The sequence below is a fragment of the Molothrus aeneus genome, chromosome 7, assembly GCF_037042795.1.
Source record: "Molothrus aeneus isolate 106 chromosome 7, BPBGC_Maene_1.0, whole genome shotgun sequence".
In the NCBI taxonomy this organism is placed as follows: Eukaryota; Metazoa; Chordata; class Aves; order Passeriformes; family Icteridae; genus Molothrus; species Molothrus aeneus.
The window spans coordinates 20089962-20115123 of NC_089652.1; the positions used below are offsets into that span (position 1 = coordinate 20089962).

The 25162-nt window shown below is 35.9% G+C and overlaps 1 protein-coding gene across 5 annotated transcripts in view; it reads right to left on the reverse strand.

Annotated features, from left to right (window-relative positions):
- Positions 1 to 25162, reverse strand: part of B3GALT1 (beta-1,3-galactosyltransferase 1) — a 173922-nt gene that overhangs the window by 89150 nt on the left and 59610 nt on the right. For all 5 annotated transcript variants that reach the window (XM_066553349.1, XM_066553345.1, XM_066553344.1 and 2 more), the window contains exon 2: positions 6806 to 6945. The gene's annotated coding sequence lies outside the window, so the exon portion shown is untranslated. The remainder of the gene's footprint in view (positions 1 to 6805; positions 6946 to 25162) is intronic.

The window sequence follows — 25162 nt, forward strand, 5'->3', positions numbered from 1 at the left end:
AGAAAATTGAAGTCAAGAAAATTCCTACACCAAAGCACTCATGCAAATGAAATCAGTAGGTGCCTTAACTTTATAAAGCTCTTTCTCCACTTTGTCCCTTTTCCCACTTTATTAAACTTTATTGAATAATCTGTGACATCATAGATGTCATCATCCTGACAATATAGATGTCTGTGTTAGAAATGCACTGGCTTCCTGAGTGGCAGGATTTTTATTAGTATACTTACATTTTTAAGATTTATCTTATGAGCATGTTAAACCTCAGAGCCTGCTGCTTTCTCAGTTAAGAAACTTAACTGCTTTCTCAGTTAAGAAACTTTAAAAATTGTTCTATTAAATTTTATGTTGTCACATTAAAAAAAAAATACTCTTTCCAGTCTCTCACATTAAACTCTCTGCACCATTTTGTCCTGATCCAGATAACATTTTCTGTCAACTTTATTTTACATAGCTCTTTCTCTGTCATGGGCTTCTCTCTGCCAGTAATGATTCCTTCTCCCTTCCTGTTGAAGTGCTTTGTGGTTATTTTTTGGCTTTTTCCCTCTTCAGACTGCAGGAAGTTTTGCAGTTTTCTTTACTGGAGAAAAGGCCAAAGGTGAGGATACTTCTCAAGTTTGGAGGTGATTCTCCAAAAACTGTATCTTTCCCTTTACTGAAGGTTTCCCTCCTCTCTTCCTACCATTCTGGGGAGTGATCAGATGACACAATGAGTGCCTGCTATGTACAGCCCAGCCAGCTGTAGCAGGACACTTGCAGCTGGGTGGCCATCCCAGGTGTCAGTCCAGCTGGTGCTTGGTACCAAGGAGCATGAGCTGCTTTTGCATCCCTTAAACATTGCATCTTTCCCATCAAATACTGGGAAAAAAACAATGTAACTGTCATTAAAAATTATCTTTACTGATAAAGACCAAAGCACTGTGTAGCTTTAAAGAAATGTTAACATGTAATTGAGTAATTTTAATGGGTATAGAAATTGTAAATCTCCAGATATGCATACATGTAATGAGAGTGATTACCATGCAACAATAAACCATCACTGCTATTATAAAACCATAAACTGTTATTCAATATACTATAAAATTCAAAATCTAATTGAATATGCTAGTTTAGCATAATTCCCACAAGCCATCATTCTTTAATATTGTGAAATGAATGGGGGGTCTGTGGAACTATTAATTGTCACTGACAAGTAATAACCGCTCAAATGAAACTCCAATTATCAGCAACCATTAATCACACTTACTGTCATTTGCAATGTCAAAAAAAAAATATTCTAAACAGCTAAAAGGAATTTATATCTCTTACATTTTAGCTCACTTTTTAGAAATCAGACTGTCTTTTGCTGGATAAGCAGGGAGTTACAAAAGGGTATTTTCAGTCCTGCTCAATGTTACATTTTCCAGTTTAAAAAAAACCTCCCACTTTATTGCATTTTGATGGAGGCTTAGGTGCTGTGCAGGTTTATTTCTCTACAGTTATGTAGGATTTATACTGTAATTGTTGCTAGCATGATGTTATTGCAGTCACTGGCTTTAAAAATAAGAAATTATAGAGATCATCTGAGCATGCAGTTTACTAGTCTGTTCCAGGAAGGCAATTAATGTTGTTTTTAGGATGCAGCTTGATCAGGTGTAATGTTCTTGGAGATGAGGGCATAAAGAAGGGTGGCAGAGTCTTGCTCAGAAAACACTGTTCTATACTTTTCATCTTGTTAATTTTTCAGATTCTGTTGTTTACTTCAAATAATTGTTTTCCTTTATATCAAAAACCACAGAGATACATCTGTGGGAATGAGGGCACAGGGAGCTGTTCAGTTCTTGTGAGTGGATTGGCCATTTGTGCATTGTACACATGGCAGTTAAAAGGCCTTGCTTGCAAAATGGGATCTGCTTACTGAAAATTTCCCCTAAAAATAACAAATAACATTGCTGGACTGTTAAGGGCATATTGTGGCCCTTACTCTCAAATGATAGTGAGGTTTCTTCTGAACTACAAAAAATCATTCTGAGTGATCAGGATTTGAGTCTTTTCCATTTGTTTACCTTAAGAGTCTGTCAGCTTTTGCTGCCTTAATAAGACTTAGATTTAGAATGAGGAAGCATTGATGAAGCATTTTGGAAGCAAAATAAGGAAGAGGACTAAGGAAGAATTTGGAAGCACCAGCTGTGAATAACTTCATTTAGAAAAAGCAATGAAATCCTAAATATTTTCTGTACTATACTATTGTTCACTCATGGTTTCAACACTTAATAATCCAGTGAAGAGACAAGTACTCTAACACAAATTAGCAGAGTGGGTATAACATCTGTTCATAATGTACTGCAAATATCCAGCAGAGTATCTTTTTAGAAGAAACGTTATAAGAGTTGACAACTGAACTATATATCAAAAGAAGGCAGGCCTAAAATATACACAAATTGTGTTTAGCTAGGTCTGAGGCACCTCTAAGACACAGAGCAGTTGCTTATTTTTCAAGTTTTTGAATAGAGGTGTATTTATAAAATTGGATTTAGTAGTGCCTCTGGAAGTGAAAGTCAGAGTTGACTGTACTAGCAATTTTATTATTCCAGTTAATATTTATATAACCAGTTTATTATTTACATAACCATTTTTCCAAATTTTCAAATGCTGCATTTTCACTAAAAAGCAACGTGTGTGTAATTGACAGGATGGTTTTATAGTGGTCAGTGTACTCTTGAATAGGTTGCATCTTTAAGATTCTGTCATCTCTGAAATCCTCTTAAGATATTACCACCTGTCAACCTTGCTTACTTAAAAACTGTGGTTGGATAAAAATACCTTATTTCTGATCTTCTTGCTGAATGTAATTGACTGTTCTTCCTCTGAAACACAGCAAATTCTTGGCCTACCAGCATTTCCAACTGAACACATTGAAAGTGAACACACGTAAGATAATCAATATTATACTATAGTATGGTCATGATCAATTAATAAAAAAAGTAAGTGCCTAAATGAATTGGACTAGCAGAAAAAACTTCATCATGACAAAGCTTTGGAACATGATTCTTTCCTTGACTTCAACTCCCAAACTTTATCATTTATCATTTTCTTGATGTTTTTCTGAGTTTTTCAATGTGAAACTTGAATAATTTGTAAATTTTGTAAAAAATAGTAGTAGAAATAATAACCATGCTATGATAAAATATGATAAGATTTTAGTCTGAAGAATTCATACTGACATTCTATTTCCCACATTTAATTAAACATTTCTGTCTTTCCAGAAGAAATTACTAAGTATTTTAAAAAGATACTTTCCATTCCAAATTTAGAACTGCTGCTCTGAAAATTTATCATAACTAATGCATTCATTTATGGTTGTTGTCAAGGTGACAGAGTTTATCAGAATAGCAGAAATCAAAGTATTTAAAACTTAGTTTTGAATTCCCAATGTAGTAGGCTAAGGTAAACACTAATTCTGTCAAACACTAGTTATCTTTCATTAATATGGAATTAAATTCATTCTTGGAACAAAAAATATACAAATATTGCTCTGTCATGTAATAATAAACAGATTTCCTTTAAAGAAGATAATAACAGAAGAATATTTGGTAATTGAGCAAGTCTATTTCCAACAGTGTGTCTTTAAACTTGAGCTGTCTGTTAAGTCATATTCAAGATTCCTGCTTGCTTAGCAAGGAACACCCTTGAGTATAGTAGTGAGAACTGGCTTTTTCCCTCCCTTTTGTTCTTTATCTCTCACTGAATAATAACCTTCATTTAGTGACATCAGTCATTTCTGCCACCAGCCTTTTTTATGGCTGGAACAGAAGTATGAATGGCACATACACTGAAATAAATGTGTGAAAACTTCATCAATTTTGATAAGTCACTGGAGAATGTGTCATAAGTTGGTGTTATCATTAGCTGAAAGATGAAAATGGATGCAGTAATTTGCACAGCAATTACAGCTTGGCCTCTCCTACCATTACTGGGCAGCAAGTATTTACAGGTGTTAACCAGAGCTGTGGCAAACCTTGAGACTGGTAAACTGCCCCCAGTGGGTTTTGGTAGTGAATACAAGCTAGCAAGGGCCATACAGCCATGATCCTCTATTTACTCACCTGTGAGCTTCTGTTTTCTTCAAATGGCATTGAGACACTTAAATGACTTATTAAAAAAAAAAATCTTCCTAATAGCTGGTAAAAACTAACACGAAAGCACACTGCATAACCCATAATAGGAAATATTTGGAATTAATAGAGTCCATCTGCTTTAATCCTGCTAGAGTTCTGGCTAAATGGAGCAATCTACTTTTTGGCTGCTCAAATGGAACACTTGAATAGATGACAGATTTGAAGATGTCATCTGAAATAGTGCACAATTATCATGAATAATTTGAAAATATTCTGTTCTTTTAACAGATCTTAAAATTTCTTATTTAATAGACTGTGGCATTTAGAGCCAAACTACTCCTAAAACTAGCAGGCCTGTATGTTTCTGGTATTTGGTATCACAATATTTCTCATTTAAAATTTCAGTGGTGACTGAATAATAGCTCCCAAAGAATGATCTAAACTGGGCTGGATTTTGTTTCAGTCAGAAATTCTGCTTGTGAATTCTGCTTGTAAAGAGAAAGCCTTTTTAAATGTGGAGTTGTTGTTTGTTTTGAAATTTCTTAGGTCCTAGGGACAGCTCACTTACCTGATATCAAATGGACATAATTAATTATTGTTTTACTTTAACTGTTTTCAGCAAATAGCCTCCCACTTTATTGTTTTAATAGTTCATTTATTGGTTTTATTATAGCTGTGCCTATGGAATCTCATTTAGAGATTACGGAATAAATGTTTTCTCCAGCCTACCCATGTAAAATTATCTTTGATGTAAAGCCATATTTTGGGAATATGTGTAGCATTGCACATAGCATTTGCTGACTTTTAAGTCAAATCTGCTTTAATGTTGTCTCTACACCTCTACATGTAGTGGCTGGCAATTTCTTCCTGTTAAAATATTCCTGATAGAGTTTTTTGCTTTTCAGTAGCTGGAAAGTAGTGTATTGCACTTTCAACTCATTATTTAGCTGCATCTCTGTTTCAGTTACAGATCTTATTAATATAATTAAGAACTATGCAATTTGCCCTTGTTTTTCTATATGCCTTGAGTGTGTTCTGTTCTTTCCCTTTTATTGCCCTCCCTAGGGTAATGCAAAATAATAACATACCATATGACAAATGGAATCAGCTGTAACACCATGCAGTGTCTTTTATCATGTAGCTTTTACAGTGTGACATTCCCAAGTTTGTAACTGATGAATATTGCATGTCTTAGAAAAACTCCAGCTGTATGATGCTGCTTCTCCCATTGGAGGCATCCTTGCTGATACTCTGCAAACATGCAGCAGCCATCAGTCAACAGCACACCTGGAAGTGGCAGGATGTCCCAATGTGTGGCAGTCCTCCCAAACGCACAAAGTTGTTATCAGCAGAGTATTGTGTTATCATGAATTGCGCAGCACATAATTGATATGTTAACAGTAATAATGAGTTTTGTATAGTTTGTGAGGCTTGGCTAAGGACTCTTGTATTTTTTCATGTCTTTAGAGCTCTTGGGAATTCAAGAATGTGTTTTTTCAGTTTTAAATATCCATAGGTTTGGAGTCGGTCTTCTGAAGCATGCTGTCTGGAAGCGTTAGATGCTGTTCTCTGAAAACTAAATATTAGCATAAATAAGGATTTTGTAGATGAGTTAAAGTACTTAGACAGGGCCAAACTCTAAAGGAATTTCAGCTTTGTGGATATACTAAATTGGTGTGATAAGCTGATGGTGTTACTTAGGAATGCAAAACCCTGTAAGTAACCATTTCTTAATACTTCATGTCTGTTGCTATACCAGCATCTTAGGTTAGCTTTAGTTTTGTGAGTGGAAGGGAGAGGTATTGATTAAGTAGATAGATTTCTAATGTTTAGCTGTAGTTTTCTTTTCATCTTCTGTTTGTGACAAAAATACAATTTCAGACTATTCTGAAAGTAAGTATCACTAAAAAGTTTATAGGATGTTTCTGTTGTGAACAGTTCCATCAGGTAATGTGCAGTGAGCCCAGTGTCCAGTTTGTTTTAGGGAGGTTATACAGTCTCCACCACGTTTATGCTCCCATTGTGACACTATAAGTGGTGCAGCAACTTTTCTCCAAAGCAGGAGAGCAGATGAAGAAAGGATTAATTGTTCTTCCCTGTTTGTCCAGATTTGGTCTTTGGTAAATATATTTCTACTCCTCTCTGGTCATGCTTAGGAAATCTTAGTGTGCTCAAGCTCTAAACGAACTTTCCACCTGTCACCTGTATGAAGGGAGGGGTGGGTGATAGCAGATGGTGCTTTTCTGCAGTGTGCTTGTAATGCCCCAAGGGTTTGAGGACAGGACATTGTAAGGTTTGAGAACTTGGGGCTGTTGGGAGGGAACAGGAGCATACACAGCACAACTCCCTTTTACTCCTCTGTCCAACCACTACTCAATTGGCTTCCTGTAGCAACTAGTACAATGGTTTATTTAAAGGAAATAAAATGAAATACAGGAAATTGATTTTATTAAAAGAACTGTAGGATACCAGCAATATATAAGTATTTGCACTGAGAGTAACAGCAATTTTGCTCAAAAAGGAGATTCATTGTGTGATTGGGGGTTAGTAGGGTTATATGTATTGTGTGTGTATATATGTCCTATATATGTATATATATACAGACACATATAGAAGGAATTCTCAGAAATACTAGGAAGGGCAGGATAAACTATTTGGCACAATTATGTGTACATTTTACACTTTGATAGAGAATCACCTGAATTCCTTACCTGATTTTTTAGAAACAGCTCTGTCTTTTCGTCCTTAATTTTTCTTTCTTGCTTATCTGCATCGCATCTACTGCTGTTCTCCACTGTTTGCTTGTCTCCTCATCACATATGAAACCAGTGTGAACTCTATATTGAAAAACCTGCATTGACAAAAATGCATGAGTTACATATGTGTAAATGACAGACTTCTTGTTTCATTGCGTTTTTTTCTGTCTTCCATGAAAACGGAGATAGAACTATTAGAGACTTGGGGTCAAGTACTGAAGTAATAAGTTTGCAGATATGAATACTGACATAATTTTATGCTACTAACCACTTAATTTCATGCACAAAACCTATTTATATACATTTTTTTCACAAAATGTGTCAACACAAACATGTAGAAATAATGTGTGTCTTAAAACAGAAAATGCATATTTATGAGAAACAGAGAATACAAGTGTTTGTCAAGTTGTCCTCTGGAAGCCCAAACAACACCTTTAGAGTGCCCATTGATGCTCAGAGGTGTCACAGATGAGTTTACTTGCAGCACTGACTTGATTTCTTTTAGGCCTGGTCTTGAAGTTTACAAGGTGCCTATCTGAGACACCTCTGCAAAGTTCAGTGATTTTCAAAGAATTCTGATATCCTTAAGTTGCAAATGGCAATTTTGTGAACTGTGGTTCTAAGATTCATCTGTTCTGTTTTGTGGTTTATCATTCTTTGATGTTTTTTGGTGGTGTGTTTTGGTTTGTTTTGTTCTTTGGGGGGTTGTGGGGTTTGTTTGTTTGATGGGTTTTTTGTTTCTTTTTGTTGCGGTTGTTTTTTTCTCCCAGAACTTATATCTTGGCTTTTTCCAGTTCCAAACAATCCCTTTTCCATCTCTTTGGCATCTTTTCCCCACCTTTGCTTTGAGTAATCATGCCTTTGGGTGAGAATTTGTAAATTAAAATTTTACAGTCCTGTGTTATGACCTTAACTATTACCAACATTCTTACTTCTAAACCTCTGACTTCTTTAAGTAAGTCCAAGATAAACATCTCTTAGTAGAATCTGATGAAGACTATTTGAAACAACACATTTTTGTCATACAACCAGATACGAAAAAGAATTAAAACTGGGAGTTTACAGTAGTGGCAAGGAATTTTATTTGCTTGAGAAGGACAGTAGCTATATATTTTGACCCTTTTCCAGTAGGATTTGTGTCAGAATGAAGACAAAAAGCATAGAAGTATTTAAAATGGATTTCTTTAAATGGTTCTACCTTCAATGCAAGGAATCCTTGAGTGTCCAGTCTTAAGGACTGCACAAACCTCTGCACAAGTGTGCCTCACAGCTGGGCCTGGACTGGCAGCTTTCTGTGGCTCAGACACCCAAATATTGTACAGTGGACAGAATAGAAGATGTAATTAGCTTAAAAAGAGTAGAATTAGGATTTGTGTTTCCTTTTGTCTGATTACAAAAAAGCTTTACATATAATAAACACAGACATCAAAACTCACTTATGACAAGTAAAAGTTGCCTTGTGCATCATTTATCAGGGAGCTCTGCCACGAGGCTCATCCTCATACACTTTAACATGTAAGATGTGTTGCCTTAGAGCATGCCACATTTTATTAAGTATCCAGCTTTTCACAGGGATGATATTAAATGAAAAACATTCTTATTTGCCTGGAAATTTATGCCATACACCAAATACCATTTTATCTGCAATTTCATAGCAGGAACCATCTGTCAAGTCCCCACCCCCTCAGTGCTGAGAAAGGCAGAGACTGAAGGTGAGAAGTATATTTACTTCTGACAACAAAAGCAGCTGCTGCTGTTACTTTTAGCTGCAAGGCAAACCTGCTGGAAAAGGTGACTGTCTGTTGTGGTTCCAGTACACTGGGACCAAACCTGTCTGTTGATGACAGCAAACCTCCTAAAACTTGGAAAAAAATTGTTTTATAGATTGTGTCAGAAGGCCATGTACAAACACAGCTCATCTGGGAGGTAGAGCCAAGAAAAACTTTGGGCTAGAAAAGTATCAGGATGAAATCAAGAATCTCCCCCTTCTCCTGCCTTCCTTTTGGTAGAATATTACATTGCAAAAGACATTATTTTTCTCTAATGATAACAGATTCTGATATTAAGCACAGCAGGTAGCAACACTCAGCACAGAATTAAAAAAAAAAAAGAATTGCATATTTATATGCTGAAATCTTTACCTGTGCTGCCAGCTGACTATTCCAAGTAGAAAAGGTACAAGCTTTGCTGTTCATTCTGCCAATTTCCTTTCTTAAAACTCTGGCACTGTGTTTTGAGCACTGGGTACTCTAATCTCTGTTATTCTTACCATCATTCATCAGGCTAAGAAAGATATTTACAGAGACAAGTCTTTTTTTTTAGTAGGATTGCTATTACATTATAGAAAATAGGTATACTTTTAAATTTATGGGAAAGGGAAAAGAGGTATTTCTTGAGTAAAATCACTTAATTCCTGTTACTTTCTTTCAGAGTGTACAAGGGGAGCACTGTGCTAGGATGTAAATGTACCTAGAGCGTGTTTCAAGACCAAAACATAAATATTGGTGAGAAAGGGCATTTTATGCAAATGTGTTTCCTGAGAGATGGCTCTCCCTCCCTGATGGTTCTAGTAAGACAGAATAATTTGGGAAAAGAAGTGGAGTGCCCTGCCCTTTAGCTCTTTTCTTGTATAATCCCTTGCGAATATGATTTTGACAAAATAAAAGGTTCATTTAGATGGGAACTTCTTCTAAAATATTTTCAGTATATCACCATAGAAAATGTAGAGATAAAGCAGAACTATAAATGGCAACACTTCTGTGAAGGGGAAACAGGTCAACATGCCTTACTCTGTATTGCACTCGTTTTCCTTTTACAGCCCACCTGTCAGTCCTGTTATCATTGTCTAGAAAAGAATTTACAGTAAGTCTTTGCTTCAATCAGTTTCCATGGTAACTTGGTTCTGTTTTAAAACCTTTACATAAAGATGGCTTGGTTAAAATGATAATGAGCTCCAGTGTTCGTCCATACCTGAACTGCCTTTCCCATTGCTCAAAACTAATCAGCTAGGGGTGTCACTCCATCTGCTCTAGTTCTTTTGGTATGTACAGCAGTGTTTCAGTAACCAAGTCAGATCAGCTTACCCTCTGGAAATGTCAGTTTTCTGAGTTGTAGGGGCTCAGGCTACTGGCTAGTGTTTGTACATGACGTGCTGTGAAGCAGAGGAAATCATGTTGGGGTCTGGAGTCTTGAGTTCACTGGGGAAGGATCCCTGTGCATGTACAGAATCTACAGTGGGGCTGAAAGCTCCAAGGACCATGGTGTCTTAACTTATGAACCAGAAAAGGCAGACTGTCTCCTTTGCAGAAAATACTGATCTCAAAAGTATGAACAATAAAATCCCTTCAGACCAGATAAAGGGAAGAAAAAGTTCAGGGGAAAAAACCAAATGAAAGTTTAATTGATTCTAAGAGTATTGTGATAATACCCCATCGTTATGGATATGTATGTTTTATCCAGCCTTTTGTTATCCCTTATCCTAGTTTCAAGCTTATCTCTTGCACTCATCATTTCTGATTCTCTGGCCCAGTTGGACTTTGTTGTTGACAGTCTTGGTTTTCTTTCTGATTACTTTATACCAATTCTCATCTGGGAGAAAAATCAGCATTTTTTAAATGTAACTTAATAACACAAGTTTCAGTTAGAGGAAACAAAAAACTTTTAATGTGTATCTGATAGAGTTGTTCAGCAATTACTCTGAAAACTTGCTGCATTTCATAGATGACACCTTCCAAGTGCTATCAGCAATTCTTAAGATTCTGTACTAGATCTGCTCTTGTTGTATTGGGTAGCTTAATATTTATATAAGAAGGTTCTTGTTCCATTAGGGGCACTGAAAGAATTTATGAAATAAGTTTTACACATCTGTATCTTCCAGGCAGGCATTTAAAAAGATGCTGAACGTAGGTACAAAAAGCTGCTGAATATAGGTACACACCAGTTAATTTATGCTTGAGTTTTTCCAAAGACACAGTAAAGATCTTGTGTTTCACCGTGGGACAACACATTATTTTTCCATGGTAAGTGGTTGTCCAGCTGGTCTGTATTAAGCATCTTAAATAACAGAGTCAACTTGGTCATCTGCTGATTCCTCTGGGTAATGTAATCTCCCTGTAATTTAGTTGCCCTTTAAAAGGAGTCAGTACCCTTGTCCCAAGCCAAATAATTTGTGTGTACTAGAAGTTTGATTTAGACCTACATAATTCCCCCCAAAAACATTGGAAAAAAAAAAGCTTTCAAATGTATTTTTCCAGCTCTTATTTTTAACTAACAGTTTCATTTACTCCTGATGTCCTAGCACTGTCTTGTAGTCATTAATTTCTGAGGGAAGGGCACTGTCAAATCAGGGTATCATAAATCTACTGAATTCCTTTCATCAGTCATGGCAGTAACGTCTTCACAGTACTCCTGTGTCAGTAAAGCATGACCTTCTCTGACTGATCTGTGCAGACTATGCTTAATTGAACTGTGCTTTTCCAGTAAGCATTTTAACTTTCACACAATGATTTTTCCAACAGTGACATCCAAACAACTGGTTTCTGTTTGCTGAGTGAAAGAACAAATAACATCTGATGCTTTGTCAGTTGAAAAAAAAGTAGTTCCTATTTTTAGTACTTTTAATATCTTTTATCTCAACTGAACAATTAAATCTGCTTAAAATGTCCATGTTTTTTAATTCCTTTTATAATCCTTCGTATAAAAGAAGAGGGCTGATTCTGTGCCTCTTCATTTTTGTAGCATTATGAATTCCATCCTGATGAAAAATCAGTGCTCTAGAAATACTGTACCTTGATATGAGAACTGAGCAAACCAGCTCTCTGCCTGAGATGGGGCATTCCTTGTTATACAATGGGCTTTATTACATTTCTTACTTAATTTAACTAATCTGCTCATTGCAGTGTAATGCAAAAGGCTATACTTCCTTTTGCCCTGGAAGTTTTTTTCAAATATACAGCAGATCAATTGCTAACTGCAAAACCATCTTAGTTATATTGTTTGGTGTTTCAGCCTCTGATTAAAAATTACTGTTAAATTTAGAGTGTCTTATTCCTTAATTTTTAGCTCATGATGCTGACTTACTTTTTTAGAAAAGACTCTTCTTGATTATTTTTTATTTTTAAATGGATTTCATCATCCTATATTAATTATTACCAAGTATTTGAGACTACCAGTATCTATTACTAATTTGCCTGCTTGTAGGAGTCTAAATAGTTAATCTCCATGCTTTAAATAATTGTATGATTTCCCCCCTTTTTTCCCTACCCTCATGCGCTGCTCTATACAGCTGTTTTTTTTTATTGTGTATACAATTAATAAGATTTTGATACCTATTTTCCCCCTGAGTGCTTTCTAAAGACACATATTTTGAAATCTAGTTACAGTGTGATTAAAGTAGAACAAACCTGTTTGGATAAAATAATTACAGCTCAAATATTCATGCATCCATGAAACGTCACGTTACAAATCTCAGACAGCTCTGCTGCTGAAGGCTGAATGGGCTATGTATAAACAAGTATGTAAAATGAGGATTAGTAGGGTAAGAAGTTAACTGTATTTGCAGTTGCTGCTGGTGCATACTTTTGAGCTGGATGAACTTGGCAATGGCAATGTGAGCCTAAGTCTCTCTCTTTCCTGCTTCCTTTGGTCCTCTTACATCCCACGTGATGTGTTGTCCAAACTTCCACACTATGTCCTAAACTTACTTTTGAGATATGTCTGTCTCTGATTTCATTTTTCTAATGCAAAGTATCTCCTCTCCCTGGTTATATGTGAGAAATCATGTTTTGAAGTGTGTTACACAGGAAGAGATTAGCAGAGGAGTGATGTTGTGAATGTTACCGGAGAGGAACTGGAGGTGCAGAGAGAGTTTGGAGAGTGTGAAGATAGGAAAAGCAGTGCTTTGTTTCTCCTCTTTGCTTGCTCCTTCTGTGAGTAGCACAGCCAAGACAGGAGTTTGAAAGCAAGTTTATCAGGATCACAAAGTTCTTAGCTGCCAAATTATCAAAGTAGAAGGACCCATAGAACTGAATCAGACACTTTCCCTTTGGCATGTGTGGTTTGAGTCAGAACTGCAGCACGTGAATAATCTCACACTCTTTGCTTCTGCTCTTCTCTTGCCTCTAGTCCTCTTCCTGGCAGAGGCACTGGCCTAAATGCTACTGATCTTTATTGTTGTGAGTCGTAAACAATAATTATTTTATGATGGTGCAGGATAGGACAGAGCAAATAGTTGCAATGGACAGAAGAGTTAAAAGCTCAGCTCAAACCAGACATAGTTCAGAGACCACCAAACCCTGTTCTGGGGTCTTTGGAAGACCAAAAAAATATTGTCAAGAAATTTAATTTAATTTTAATTAATTAAGAGGTTCTTGTCACTAGAAGCTCTTTGTGATGACTATTGACACATGGAACTATCTGATCAATTATTTGTCTTTTAACAGAACTGTTTTAAAAAACACACCCCTTCAGGTCACACTAAAATTTTAAAAGTTCCACCGTATTTAGAAGATAAATGGTAATCACAAACATAATGTTTTCATGTCCCCTAATAGCACTGAAAAATTAGATATGTATAGTTTCAAACTGAGTTTGCTGTTTCAAGGTGACAAAGATGTGGTTAACCATTATGTCTGGAATATAACAGAGTTAGCCTAGTGAGTAGGACTCAGGGGAATTCAGATTCCCTCCATGGCTTCTAGGCTTTTCTCCCTCTTCTATAAAATGGAGGCCATGAGTTCCAAAATTGGTGCAAGGATAAGAAATACGTTCCAGACTCTGTGATTCCCAGCTCTTATGAGGAAGAATGAGAGTGCTGCTGTGTATATAAGTACCTAAACAGTCAATAATTCCTAGTTTCTGGTCATAGTTTTGTCGTGATTTACTTCATGATTGGAATTTCCAACATGAAGATTTTCAATGACAGTACATAAAGAAATCTAGTGTAATATATCAATCTTCCAGAATTTATATCAGATCCCAGATGATTTCATTTCTAGAAAGAAATGCATGCTTCCCCTATTACTTTTAGAAGTATTGTGTAAGCAATTAGTTTTCCTCTATGTACTGAGAATCTGGGGTTTGTGGGTTTATTTATAAAATCAAAACTAGCTTGTTTGATTTTCCTCTTCCTTTCCTTCTTTAAAAAAATGTAATTTGAAGGAAGCACAAAATCAGATTGAAGAAGTAATTTTGGGCTCTTGAGATTATATGGCAATTATATTTCCTCTTACAAGGAAAAGAATTAATCTTTTCTAAATTACAGATGTGAAAAGAGTCAACTATGGAGGTATATGTCTTAAGCTGCAACAAAAAAAGCAGGGTCAATCAACATTGTCTGTCTGGGTCTGGCATTGTTCTAGAAAATGGGGCAAATACCAATCTAATATACAGAATATGATGAATTCCAAGGTTACACATGCCATAGCTATGTGTCTGATTCACCATCTTTGAAGTCCAAAGTGCCTTATGGATGACTGAGCTTTTAAATTTGAAGTGAAGCTCAAAGGGAAATGGGTTTGATAATTTTTGCTAAGATGTCAGTTAAGTCAATCAGAGAATAGCCTAAAAAAATAGGAGTAGGATGAAACAGAAGATTTTTGCAAATCTGTCAATGTTTAAATGTGCAAGCTTCTCTAGTCATTTCTCCCCATCATCTCCAAAACATAAGTATACAATCAAGACTTATTTAAGACAGTGTAGCCTGTAACATTTGAAAGAAGCTCAGCTTTAAAAGAAAGAAAAAAAAATTCATGTGAAAAAATTAGGCTAAGACTCTCCAGAAAAGCAGAATTCAAAACATGTGCTGAGGAGTTGAATGCTGATCTAAGTCTAGTAAAAACATAAAAAGAAAAAAAAAATATATATGGCAAGTAACTGTCATTTGTATAGTGATACTCTAATCTTTGTGCTGTTCAGGAGTTTTCCTGTCAGGATTGTTTAAGTTGCTTTTCCTCTATCCTTTTAAAAGGACTATAAATCTCTAACACTGCCTTTAATACATACAAGATTACCTATCTAGCATCTTTTTTAGACTGTTAAAATGCCCAGTCCTTTATGGTTCATATTCAGAACTTTCAATAGCTAAGTAAATTGTTTATGCATGACTTGCATTAGGAGGACACTGTAGTTAGTAGATCAAAAGCCCTCTGAATCCCCACTCTATCTTAATTGTTTTGATGGAGGAACTTAATAGGCAAGCTTTTTATTTCTAGCAATTTTCTTTTAATAGTAGTATAATAGTGGGACTTGTTGAATTGTTATTAAGGTGGGGGTTTTTTTGTCATTTTTTGTTTCATTTTGAGAAACAGAAGTTACAAGACAATTTTTTTGACTCAAGAAGCTTACTCACTCGTGAGAATTTGTTACCTTTGTTACTGTAAAATTTATAAATCCAGTCATTATCGAAGCCATGAAAATTAAGTAAAATCAACCATGCTAGACTTAAAAATACCTAAAACAATTTTTTAATACATCATCTCTTTTTAATTTCAAAATGATGGCTGTAATGTTCTCAGCAATGCAAAATTTAGGTTTTTAAATTTGGAGAGTGGGAGTTGAGAGAGAACAATGACGCATCCTACAAATTCAATGCAAGAGCTCAGTATTTTTAAGGTCACTTCTCCTTGTTATGAATATCCCTGATGGCTGCCTAAAATCAATTAGATTTAATATATTCTCACAAAATTTCTGCTCCTCAGTACTACAGTAACACACTTTATTAACAGCATGAGAAGCAGTTTTGGAAATTCTACAATCTAGAATTGAAAACTAAGATAATGAAAAAAATGCTGCTTTTCTATACATACAGTCATGGTTTGAATGATGGGGTTTTTCCTCTTAGGTTTGCTTTTCATTTCTATGAGTATTACATTGGGAAATCATCTTTTAGCTATTTTTTCTGTGTGTGCATCAGATGCCCAGGTGGCATAAATTAGCTACATTAACTTCACTGATGGAGTACAGATTTGTATCACCATGGAACAGAGAGCATAGACATGTAACATAGCATGGCATTAAACTTTTCTCATCTAGCAGAGGTTATCTAGCTTCATGAGAATTTCCAAGTACTTAGTATCTTGGACTAAGGACTAAAAAACTTGGTGGGAGCTTTGCCACTGCCTTCTCTGGAGCTAATGGGAAATACATAACTCAGTTTTAAGCTACTAGCTCAGATCAGATGATTACACAGAAATTTAGCAAAGGTAAAGTTGATTTTATATGGTCCAAATCCCTATTTAACAAAAAAGAAAGAACTATATTCTGTTAATCTCTTTTTTGAAATTCAAATTATGTTGATACCTTAGGGAAATGTCTGACTAGAGGCTAACAGGGATTGCATGAGCTCTAGATGATTAACCTACTTTATATTGCTCTCACCACCCTGCATTGGTTAATCATTATCTTCAGCAGTGTCTTGAACAATTAGATAAAATATCATTTATTTCTTTTCTATATTTAGAAAACCTTAAGCTAATCTTATTTTTCCTTTATTTTCCATCGTGCTTGGCATATGATGGAACGTGTATAGTAGAATTAATGTAAGACAAAACCCCCAGTGTCTATCCTTGACTAGATTCAGATGAGTTAATTCTTTACTGTCCCTCCAGGCCCGGTATCCATTACTGTTGAATCAGATACTATGAGTTTGTAACTGGCAATGAACAAATTTTAAAATTCAGTCAGGCATTTTCTCACTCAGAATCTGGTTTATAAGCTGTTTTGTTTTTCCTGAAGCATTAGGCAACTGATTGGGAAGCCTGGTAAAAAGAAGCCAGTCTGTTGTTATGGTAGTTTTGTGATACAGTTCTGGGTGTGTGTGGTGATCAGATGGCATATTTCCACTCAGAAAACAATTACACTGAGGTAGGAGGACTATTGGGTTACCAATTATTATAGATGGGCTTTCTAGTGGTGACTATATCATGGAGGTGAAAAAGAGTTTTTCAGGTTCATGTCCAGGCCTACCAGCTGTAACCCTCCATCCACAACACAACTAGAAATATGTAATCTTTCTATTCTTCCATTCCTCTGTTCAGGGATACAAATATTGGTCTTCAGGATTTCAAGATGGTGTTTCAGAATGTTATCAGTTACTGGTGTTAGAGTGACTTTTTAAAATTACATGAGATTTTGCAATGGTCAGTTCTGCTCTGAATTTGCAATTCACAGAGGAATCTGACAAACAGTTTTATTGGATTGGTAGAAAATTTTCTTTCTGTATCCTCACATTCTCCTATGAATTTTTTAGTATTTTTGTAAAGAAAATACATTAGGTAGTTCTTAAAACACTGCATGCTTGAAACATAATGTCACATCGCATGCAATATTTTTAACTTTTCTTAAGATGCTAAATTAACAAGAATTTAGAAGTATATTCTTTAACACATTTGCAAAAAGGCCATATGTAAGAAAGGAAGATACAGCTGTGCTTATCAGTGCACCTCATCATGCTTTTCTAAATTTTTTCTGGTAGAAAATGATGACAGTTTATTATTAAGTAGAAATACATTTAGACATTATTGAAGAAATCTTTTGGAGGAAAATAAATATAAGCAGTTAATAAAATCATTATATATAAAAACCAGACATTTGCAAAGAAATTTTATCTTATCCCACAAGGAATGCCATCATAATACCAGAACATGTAATTTCTTTTGAGAGAAGGTACTTATCTATGCCCAGTATTGGGTCAGAGTCAGCCTTTATGGCCTCAAATTAAGGAACCAATTACGATGAAGAAAATGCAATAGCTAGGGAAAAAACCAGGTTTCAACATATGTACATTTCTAGATTGTATAGTGGATCTGATTTGCATTAAACTATGTGCTGAATTCCACAAGAATATCTAATTCTTGTAATTTGTGAGACTGTAATCCCCAGGAAAAGTCAGTCTTTTTTCTTTGTATTTTTCCTGTGCACCATCAAACAGAAATATGTCTCACCAAAGATAGTTATTAAAAAAACTTTTATACTTATTGAAAACACACAAATCCTTGAATACTTTTATGTGGCATTGGAAAAGTGCAAAAGACATCATGTGACATCAGCATGTCCTACAGAAAAATAGGAGGAGTGCTAGCTGGTAAAAGTGCTCAAGTGACTGAGAAAGAGGCTCGTACCACAGTCTGCAGAAGGATGCAAATGAAAATCCAGAGTCTGTCTGATTCTCTGTTAACAACTTCTTCCTCTAACTCTGAAGATTGATTAACCTGAGCATGCAGCCGTGCTGCTCTCATTGCAGACCTCAGGTGCCCCTTAGCCCCTCAGAGCATCACTGCCCTGGGCTCAGCTGCTGTCCCCTGCAGCAGTATGTGACACTGAGCCATGCTCAGGGGCATGTCACACCTACCTGAGCTTGGATATATCTGCTTTATTGCATACACTGCCTCTAGATGGCCAGTGCTAGAAGTACAAATGTCAGCTGAGTAACAAGGACATCTTTGTGATGGTAAAGACTGCCTAATTTTGGAGACCTTTTATTTATGAGAATCCCATCACAGTTAAGAAAATAACTACATATTGTGAGCATTTATTTAAAAAAAAAGAATCCAACATGCAAAATTGATGCATAATATTCTTTTTAAATACAGCTTCTTCAAGGAATTCTGTGCCACATTTTTAACATTTCTCAAGCCCATATGTTTCAGAGCTAGGTATTTAAATATCTCTTTCCCAGAACAGTACTAATAGAAGATTTCATTAACAACATTTAGGAGTTTAAATTATTGCCACAGAAACTGATATATTATAGTACAAAAAGAAAAAGAGAGAATAGTTCCCCCCCCTAGCATATTCTCAGTATATATTATATGATTTATAGGGAGAATAATCACATAAATAAACTATGTTTTTCTTTTTGAAAAGATACAAAGCTAGATTTATATCCAAATTAGGAAAGTGTTATCAAAATAAAATAAAAGCTTTTCACCTGCAAAAATCCTACATGAATACTAAGCACATACTGTATATTCTGTGTGCAAGGAATTTATATTCGAAAAGGTTCAAAGCTATGGGGTTTTAGAAAGAAACTGTGGGGAGCTGCTGAAAATTCTTGAAAATAAAAGGTTTTCTAATGTGCCATAATAAATACCTTATGATCCTGTGATTATTTTTTACTATTTCTATGCAGACTATGTACTGAGATAAATTTCCCTTTTCATCCATCCATCCATCCATCCATTAGATTGCCTGCTAGGTCTACTTCATTCATTCTAGTACAGACTCAAGTCTTCTGCTTCCCACCCAGTTCCACATTCCTTGGTGGTGGCATGTTCATGTACTTGCTGGGCAGATCCTCTCCTGATCTTGGGCCATGCCTACTGGAGGTAGTGGATCTACATGGGACAAGTAGTTTTGCCTGAAGTTTATTGTCCTGGAATAGAACAGAGGCACCAGCATTGCATTTAATGGAAATTTTTGCTGGCTGTTTGTTTGTGCCACCATCCTTTCAACCATGAATTGTCTCCATGCAGAGATACATCATTTCCCTGGTGTTACTAACTCCTCTGGTCAGATTTGCAAAACAAAGGAGATCACTGTGCTGGATTTGAGTATAGCCTTTTAAGCCATGCCAATATTGTTTTAAAATTACACGATTACTGTTTAACAATTAAGATTATGTAAGGCTATCTATGCACAACCTATTTAATTTTATCCTACCCATGACCTCTCATGTGCATCTGTGTACTTTGAATTGCAGGTAAAGTAACTTCATTTTTGACAACTTGAACACTGATGGTGCATCTGCTACAGAATGAACTTTATGTGGGATAAGAATCAGTGTGGGAGCCCACAGTGCAGGTGGTCAGTTCACACTGAACTTGCCTGAACTGCTGCCTTTCCCTTGGTGAATAGATGCAAGCTGCAGCCCACTTTAACTAGTAAACTTTTCACACCAATACTCAAAATTTGAAAATCTACCTGGTCGTATTTCTTTTTTGCTTCAGATGCTGCCATTACACAGGCATGGAAAGTACCTTCACTGGTAGTTTTCAGCTCTGTTGTAGTAATTCCTGTTGAAAAAATCCAGGTAATCCTGTGTATTTTTTTTTTGTGTTTACAGTGTGTGATGTAGCTCTCTCAGTAGTTTTGATGTGTTTATCAAAGGTGATTAAATACTATAAAAATTTTCCAGCTCAATTCTCAGGCGGAAGAGACAATCCAAACAAGAATACTCTAAAACTGGAAGTGGCCTCAATACAAACCTGTAATGGCAAAATGAGGTACTTTTAGCTAGGTAAGATGGTGTACCACATTTGCAACTGTGTTTATTTTAATCCTTCTTGTTGTGGAGCAGACAGTCAGAAATTCTCCCTTCTGCTGAGCAGAATTTAGTTTGTGTATCCCACTGCCAGAATCTATTGATCAGATCCAGGGAAAATACACGTTGACTTTTTTGACATTTTGTTCCTTTCTATGAAACAAAGTTTCCATTACAACTGTAAGAAACTGAAACCTCAGTTTCAGTTGAATCCAGAGTATGTTTTAGGGCTTCTGTAGGTATGAAATGTAGAAAAACAAAGGTTAGTAAATGTTAGCTGTGTTTTAGCAGTTGGTATGGTGTCTGACCCAATACTCTAGGTGTACTCTGTTAAGGCTAAGTTGTCCTTCAAGCCAAAGAGGTAAAAAAAAGTTAATAGGACATTTTGGATAGCTCTGAAAACCTAACTGTTAGCTTGGACATGCCCTCATGCTCTAATCATAAAGTATTTTTTCCACTGTTTCAAGCCAAAATACAAGTTTTATAGGGTATTTTCAATCTCTTAGTATTTTTCTTTTTAATTGTATGACAATATAATATCAATGTGGTGAAATGGAACTATGACATTTCCTGGAATGCTCTGACTGTATTAAACCTTGTCCTGTTTGAACAGGATTAAATACCAAATAAATACCAGATTCTGGTATTTATTGCCAGAATCTGAGAACTGCCTCCACCCAATGCCATTTAATCTCTTGCAAGTACTTGAGTATCATCATGTTACAACAGAAAATTTAGGGTTACATGATCTGGTTAAGATGCTGTGTACTCTTTTTTCCTTAAGTTCCCTTGCACAGATCCCAGCTGATGCATATCTTTCTGTTCTCCCCAGTATACTTTAATCGGTGAACTTTTGAGATTTCACATCCTGTCCATAAAATTATTGCAGCAGCAAAGTAACAACAGTGTTTGTTGTACATACAGATTTACTTTTTGTTACTATAAATATTTAATTGACTTGGTAGAAAAAGATTTATAGACAGCTAGAAAAGGCAGAACAAGAATTTGATTTCATACATAATTCAAATGAACTTGCTATTGGACCGTTTCTGACACAGGTTTGAACTGAGAAAGAAATTTAAACCTACATATTTGCTATATAGTACTAAATATTAAAAGAGAGAAGATCCTATAGCATCATTCTTAATGTACTGCTTAATGAGTGGAAGGGGTAATTGGCACTAGCTGTAACTTCGGATCATTGCTAGCTGCAGCCATTACTGTCCAAAGTTGCATTTTAGGCTGAATGCTGACTATTCTGTCTGTGGAGAAACTTTCTGTTCCCTCTAATTAAACTGCAATTCATGAACTGTTTCTGGATCAGTGCTCTCCTTACTTTAATGGAAATCAATGAAAAATAAGTAGGCTTCCATAGGAGGAAATATAAGTACAAATTCAATCTCAGAAAAACAGCTCGTGAAGATTTGTCAAAAGTAAAGCACATTGGTGACCTACAGCCTTTTCTGGGCTTAATGCACTGTGCTTGCCTTGGAAATGCTAAGGGCCAGATGGAATTATTTCAAGCTTCTTCGAAATGAGTTATCAAGTCCTGCTGCTCATACATAGCCAAATAAGCCAGAGTTTTGAAATAAGTTATCAAATCTTGGCACCAATGCACCACCAACCAGTGGGTTTGCAAGAGACTGCTGTGGAATGACCAAAACAAATCTCAGTAAAAGGGAAGCCAGAACACTTCTGTGACTGCAATTACAATAAAAAAGGCTGCAGCTTGCCCAGTGCAGCAAATCCACCACCTCTAGAAACATCTTCTTCAGCAGGTTTTACTACTTCAGCTTCTCTTGAAAACTGGAAGATATAACAGTCCTAACAGTCCCTACCAAGAACAGAAATGCAGCACCAAATTAGATTTTCCTAGCCCTTTTCCAGTTTCTTTGCCTTTGCTGTGCAGAGGGCCTTTAAATGATTTGTGTTTCTTCTGTGGCCTAAAGCATTCTTCCTTTAACAGAGAGAATAGCTCCCTGTACTAATCTGGAGAGACATCACTTGGGTAATAGTGCATGATGTGTTGCTCCTAGAGGAAACCAAATGGAGTTTTGGACAATAAAGCAGAAATTGGGCTGCTTTTCTACTTTTAATAATGTACCTGTTCAGATATAAGTCTCTTTCTTATTTGTTGGCAGAGGGTGTGTAAGTCTTTTTAAAATATTGTCAGAGGATGCAGTAAAGGTGGTTTCCAATTTCTAACATGTGATGTAATTTGGAGAAAAATATTAATAGGTATGAACCAACATTTTTGTAACATTGTAGTTGCTATGATAAGAGAACTTTGTTGTCTGGAAAGCTAGAAAAGCCCTAACTTTGTGACAGTGCTCCAAAACTATACTGAAAATATCTATCAAAATTCTAGTTTTAAAATTCTCCAAGAATCTTTCATATGCAGATTATCTCAAAAATCTGAGTATTTATATCTCATTTAATGCATGTACTTTGTAACTGTCTAGGATGTTTAATGATGATACTTAGGTTTCTATGGAGAGTTAATATATTATAGGCCAGCAGCAAAAGCCTTCCAGTCCTGCAGGGGCAACAAGGTGGATGAAACAGTCAGGTGTCAACTGCATGGGAACGATGCCCATCATGGAAGGGATTGCCAGGGAAGATGACCAGGCCTCTATCTTTAGCTACAAAGCACAAGCAGAGGGCATCTTTAAAAAGCTGCTTATCATCATGTCTCAGATTCCCAATTTCATCTCGCTATCCATTGCTGGTTTTGTCAGTTCCTACTGTTTTCCCCAAACGATTTCTCTTCTGTGTACTTTTTCTTGCCTCCTAAGCCTCAATGGAATTAGAATGTTTAAAACCATTAATTGCAAAGGCATAATTTGTTTTCTGTGATGTGAAATGAATCCTTCCAAACATGGACTGTCTAGATGAAAAAAAAGGTGAAACTTATCTTTTAAACTGTTAAAAACAGTAAGTCAGCCTTAATATTGTACACAATAACACATTTTTTCTCAGTATTTTTTAAATTTTCATTTCTCAATGACTATTTTATCCACTTGAGTTAGCTCCTGTCTCTTCTGTGCAGCAGTAGTATTTGTTGCCATCTAGGAACCTCCTTAAAAGAGGAAGGAGCTACTGTTTAGTGTTGAATTGCAGGGAATTAAGAAATTCCCATGAAAACCTTTTTAAAATTATGATGACAGGATGCAGGTGAAATAATGACAAAAGGATTTCTTTCATGAGACTATGACTTGCCCTGCATAAAGAACTTGCCTTGCATAAAGTATGCCTAAAATGGATGTCTGTGACTCTGTATCTGCCAAAGGTTACCAGCAGTTCCTGGTAAGAGAAGTAGGAGGCTTCCTGGTGTTTCTCTTAGCATGGATTTAGCAGTTTAGTCAGAGTCTAGGCTCAACAGTAATTATCTACCTTAGTTGTCACCTCCAAATGATCCCTTAAATATTTATACATAAAACATTTAAACATGACAAATGCAAGCAAAATCCTGTGAAATTAAAAAAAAAAAGACATTAGGGCTAGACTGCAGATTCCTTAACAGTGTGTAACTGATTTTTCCAAGTGAAAGATTACTTAATATCAGACTCAAGATAGTTTAGTGAACTTACTTGCTTTTGAGTGAAAAAAACCCTCAAACCCCAAACTGAAAACCATGCAGAATACAGATCTCTGAACCCTTACTCATCGCTGCCCCTGTATTTGTCATCCTCCTACCAGAAATAATTAGAGCCATCTCAAATTCTGCCTCTTAATCTGACTAAATAATTTCCATGTAGATTTCCCTTCCAGGGGTCTGTTTATGATCTTCAAAGCTATTTCATCTAAAGAAACCCTGTATCTTTGATCATTTGTTTGAAACAGTATCCTATCATTCCAGTAAAAGGAAATTAACGTTTAGAGGACACCTTCAGGTAATTCAGAATCCTAAAACAGTATAATCATAATTACTTGGAGAAATACAAATACAAATACTTGGAGATCAAAACAAGGATCTAGTCCTCTTCTTTCTTATTAAGGGATGATTTTACAAAGAGAAAAACTCTTTTTGAGATTTCACATGCATCAATAAACTATGTGTGTCATCTTTCTCTGCCTGCACACAGAGATTGTAAATTTTGGAGAATTAGGAAAAAAACAAGGATATTGTTGCAGATAATCTCAACTATGTCCTTTGTCCTGCATAATTGCACCTTTCTTTTTGTTCTACCTTTAAGTCTGAACAAGACTTCTAAGGCTTAGGAAAGCCCCAGTAGGAGCAAGGGGAATGTGCTGTGTGTCATCCCCATTGTGCCCCCTGCCTGTGCCTTTGCTCCCTGAATCCAGTGGCAGGACCTACAAGGAAATTTCCTTCTATGACAATGGTTTTATGCCTAGAAAGTCACAGTGAATAGTTGTGATGGCAGCTTGCTTTCCTCTAACAGCCAGAGTTATTTCCTTGTTACAAAGCACAAATCTGTTGTGTCTATTTGGGAAGAGAGAGTGAAGCACTAAATTGTGGGATTCATTGTGGCCATATCAGTGCAGCAATCAGGTAACCAAAACATGGATACCTCCTTTGCAGCTAATAAAATCTGACTACTACTTCAAAATCTAGGAGCAAGCAAAATCAGAGTATATGCCAGGTTATTGCTTTGCCCCTCTATTTTTTATAAGAATTATATTGTCCTGTCCACTGAAACTCATTAAGGTACAAATTAGAAGTTGTGAAGGAAAGTCATCCTTCATTGACCATTCATGCTGTGTTGTTGAAAGTAGTTTTATTTATGATGTTTCCCTGCTTTTTCAATCTACCATATATCAGACAATTTATCAGAAAGTTGTAACGAACTCATGATTTGATACCATTAACAGCTGCACAAACAACACAAGCTGTAGATCTTCAGTTTTGAAAATTCAATTTTATGTTCAAGCCACAGATTATCTAGAGTTTAGACTTTAATTCATCTTGCCAAAGGCTATTTCTTTGTGTAGTATCTCTAACTGATTCCCAGGGTACTTTCTAAAATTAAAAATATGAGACTTCTGGAATATTTTCAAACTTGATGCCTCAGTGATTTGTGCAATTATTTTGA